The sequence below is a fragment of the Nannospalax galili genome, unplaced genomic scaffold (genome assembly GCF_000622305.1).
Source record: "Nannospalax galili isolate Female #2095 unplaced genomic scaffold, S.galili_v1.0 scaffold229, whole genome shotgun sequence".
Classification (NCBI taxonomy): domain Eukaryota; kingdom Metazoa; phylum Chordata; class Mammalia; order Rodentia; family Spalacidae; genus Nannospalax; species Nannospalax galili.
Window position 1 is genome coordinate 3,724,439 of NW_008360328.1, and position 4,281 is coordinate 3,728,719.

The 4,281-nt window shown below is 39.4% G+C and overlaps 1 non-coding gene across 1 annotated transcript; it reads right to left on the reverse strand.

The window, feature by feature from the left end:
• Window positions 1–3,687: 3,687 nt before the first annotated feature.
• LOC115068956 lies at window positions 3,688–3,882 on the reverse strand. Its single transcript, XR_003848316.1, has one exon. It is a non-coding gene; the product is annotated as a U2 spliceosomal RNA (small nuclear RNA).
• Window positions 3,883–4,281: the final 399 nt, after the last annotated feature.

A 4,281-nucleotide genomic window follows, 5' to 3' on the forward strand; every position in this document is an offset into this window, starting at 1 on the left:
CCAAGACTGCCACACTTAGTAACTCTGTAAACCTGGGAAAATGACTTGCTTATTTTAATATATGCATAAAATAATTTGGTAAAATAAAAACAGTAGCATCTCTCAGCAATAGGAATAAAGGGAAATTGTCTCAGTCTGATAAAGGATGTTCTACAAGAAGCTATCATTGGCTTTAAACTGATCTTAGACAATTCTCTTGCAACTGACAACAGAGCCAGAATACCTGCTCTTGCTGAATTCATTTAACACTGCAGTGTGCATCTTAGTCCTGTAATAAAGGAAGACAAGGGTACCTCTTGTAACTCATGAAAGAAGCATCTTTTTACAACAGATGGAGATTATTATAAAGTTCCATGGCTGTTCAAATGCAGAGAATAAGCGTCTGTGAGGTGCCCAACCCTAAGTGACACATCAATTATGTAACCTCTACATCTAAGGCTCAGAGAACATCAAAGAAGAGAGGGTGGAAAGAATGTAAGAGCCAGAGGGACAAGACACCTGCTGCTAGTTAATGCTTTCTGGACATGACAGGGAAGCTTCACAGTATGGAAGACTAATGAGATCTGCATAGTGACAAAACTAGTCGACATGCCAAGGTGAATGCAGGAAATGTCATAGGGTCCCACGGCAAGGTGAAGAGTTACAAGCAACCAATGGCTGCTGAGGGAGGGAGACAAGTTTTCTCCAGGGACTAGGTCCCTGAAAGGTTATCTAATACCAAATGGGCATCCCTAAACATAGACACAAACAAGCACCACTACATGGATTCAGTGTATTCTATATAAATGCGTGTGTATTTATAAATATATGCATGTATGTGTAATAATAATAATGAAAAAAGAGGGCAAGAAATTGAAAGGGAGTGGGGGGATGGGATGAGTTGGTGAGGGGCTGGGAGGGGTGGAAATAATGCAAAGACAATATTAGGTATGAAATTCTCAAAGGTAAATAAATTTTTAAAATTTTTTATAGAGTCCTACAAGCTCCTGGGAACCCGCTCATATGATTCTACGGCAATGGTGTCAGCATACATAAGTCCCATGCAAACTCAGGCAGACAGTAACCCAGCATAGAACTGGGAAAATGAACAGCAGACCCTAATCTTATCTGAAGGAATGTTGGCAACTGATTGCTGCTAGATGAAGAAGAGCTGATCTTCCTAAAACAAGGGACTCTAGATAGGCTGACTAGTCTCAGTGGATGGACTTGCACTGGGGAATGGCTGGGGGTACTGTCAACCCAGTGGGCCTTAACAGGGATGACAGAGTATATGGGCTACAGTGGGCGGTGGGGGGCTATGGAAGGGTTCCAGTGGGGGACGAGGGTATAAAGATGATTAAGATTGTTTGAGCTGTTCTGTATGAAATACACAAAAAATTCAATTAAGTTTTTAAAAAGATGTGAGGGGAAAGAAAAGTGAAGCAGCCTTGCCTTGTACAGAGCAGAAAGGCTTGTATACATGGAAAACCCTAAAAGTGTCTTCATAAGAATGACATGAGCTAATTAGTCAGCAAGATCAAAAGACAGAAGACTAAAGCACACAAGTCAATTGCATTTCACACACTAGCAACAAAAGTCAGAAACAAAAGAAAGAACATCTACTCACAATATTGACATAAACACAAAACACTTAGGATTAAATACAAAAAAAAGTTTCAAAGTGGGTTGAATTGTGGCACCCCAAATATATCACTGTGCATTGGTAAACAATTCCGTGATTCGCAAGGAGCTCTGAGCTGTCCTTTTCACTTTTGGTAGTAAACAAACCTTTTTCTTATAGATTAGGGGTTAGAAATCTGTGTCTCACCCAAGTCAAGCCTGCTTCCCACATTATTAGAATATACTTACACCCATTTAAATAATTTTTTAAAAAACCAAAAAGTAAACAAGAAACAGAGACAAACATGGTAAGGCTATGAATTGCCAACCCACCTTGTATTAATCAATCCTCTGAGAGCCAAACTCTGTGAGACTGATTAAAGTCAAATTGGTTAAGAAAAGTGAGGAAATACTTCATGAACTAAACTAGGGATGTCTTTCCAAATTTCCTTCTTGGGCATAAAAGGAATCAACTGTCTCTTTTATTCACATGACAAAGATTTCGATTTCAGTTTAGCAAACTGTTAGTTATTAAAGTATGCTCAATACAAAACTTTCCTCAAATATAATGGGATTTTCTTAGGAAGGATGGGGAAGGGTTGGGCTGTAATGCCAAGGAGTCTAGTTTTGGAAGGAAAAAAACAGACTTAGCATTGGATCCTGGGTCTACTCTAATATTAGGAGTGAGCATGTGATATTGGGCAAGATGCTTAACCTCTCAAATCCATGCCTTCCTAGTCTGTAAAGTCAAGATAATGGTTCCTGAATTAGCTGGGAGGGTTAACAATATAATGCAAAGAAATTCAGAACACAGAGCAGTGCTCAAGAAACTCGGCTCTCCTTCTCCATCATCACTGTAGTAGTGATGACCTTAGTTGAGATCCATTTCATTTCAACATCACCAGGTGACACTGACTGTACTGCTTTCTAGAAAGTATGCTAAGGTGTTTACCGGGGGGTGGGGGTGGGGGTGGGGGGATTAATTGATTTCTAGATTTGGCTTTAATTTGTTGTTTTGTTTGTTTGTTTGTTTGGGTTTTTTTGTTGCTGTTGTTTTGTTTTGACAGGGTCTCCCTAGTCCCAGTCTGCCTGCAAGTGGACCAGGCTGACCTCAATCTTATAGAGATCTGCCTGTCTCTGCCTCCTGAGGGCTGGGATTAAAGACACATGCCACCATGCCTGACTTTAGTTTCTTTTCATAGTATTTATTTCTTCCAAGCAAAGAACAAGGTGCTTCTATGTGTTGCAAAATGCCCACAGCATTCCTCTAACAGCTTTACATTTCTCATATTGATTATAGAATCCTTTGCAAAATCAACTTAAAAACCATTTGCCTGAAGGGAACATTTTTCAAGAAAGTTTTCTTGTGATAGTTTCAGAATTCTGATAGAGAACTGAATTCTCCCATCTTTCTTGAAACCATTTCAGTTAAGGAAAAAATTTCTCAAATACTGCAACCTATTTCATAATTTTATGGAAGAAATCAGCAATGAATTTAGAAAGATGGGTTCATTCATTTCCAGCATAGCATTTCAACAGGGTCGGGGATGAAACCATCCTCATGCCTCTGCTCTTGCCTCATTAACCCATCTTTGGACTTCTGTGTGTCTGGGGCAGTCCTGAGGCCCTAGAGCAAGTTGTGCCAACTAAGAACATAAAACTAAGCAGAAGCCATCATGAACACTTGTATTTGGTGGTGCTTGTCCAGGAACGTCCATTCTCACTGTCCTGTAGAATCCTGGGACCTTATCTGTTTGTGTGGACTTATTCTCCTCTTGTAAGTGACTGCTCTGTACTTGACTCTTAGACTTCTGCCACCAAACTTTTTCTTACTTGAACTCTGGTCTTACTCTTTCTGGACAGCTGTGGCTATCTATATCTCAGACTGGCACTGAGCCTATGATTCTGTCTAGGTTCTAGTTTAACCATGTCTAAAGTAGGAATTCAGGGCTCTTGGGAACTCTGCTACACTAGAGACAATTAAAAGAAAACACAAACATTCCTTTAAAGTTTAAACAGAACATATTCTCCTTAATGCTGACATTTTAAAGGAAACCTAAATGACATTTTGTTGTTGTTGTTGTTACATGGGGGTGCACTGTTCCTGGAGGTACTACAATTCCAGCTCAATGTGTGCAGTAGATGCAACAAGTTCCTAATTGATTACTGACTAAAAAAAATCTACCTGATATATTGTTCTCAGATAGAAGACCTATCAACTATTAAACTGATAAGAACAGATACTACCGTGATCTCAGCATAAATGATTTTAACAGAATAATTTCTGTATCATTTTAAACTAGTTATTTTAGAGGTTGTCATAAATTTTAAATATTGAAAATTTTCCTTTGTACTAGTATGTGCCTTACAGAAGCAAGATACAGCCAAATGTTCCTACCTAGAACTACAGCAGTAAATAAAGAAGAGAAAGCTATGAGTCACCTAACATAGGAACAACCCACCAGCAAGGTGATAGGGACCCACATATATCCATCGGGAGCTGTAGACAAAGCTCAGAGCCAATCATGACACTTCTTGATCTTTCAGTAATAGAAGACAGTCATGATCTTCAAAAGTATCCCTTTTCCTTATCTGTCCCTCCCACAGGTTATCTGTGTAGCTCACCCTCCGGTGCTTGGGTCTCTTGAGAGTTCTTCTCCAACTCAGTAGGAACAGACATTT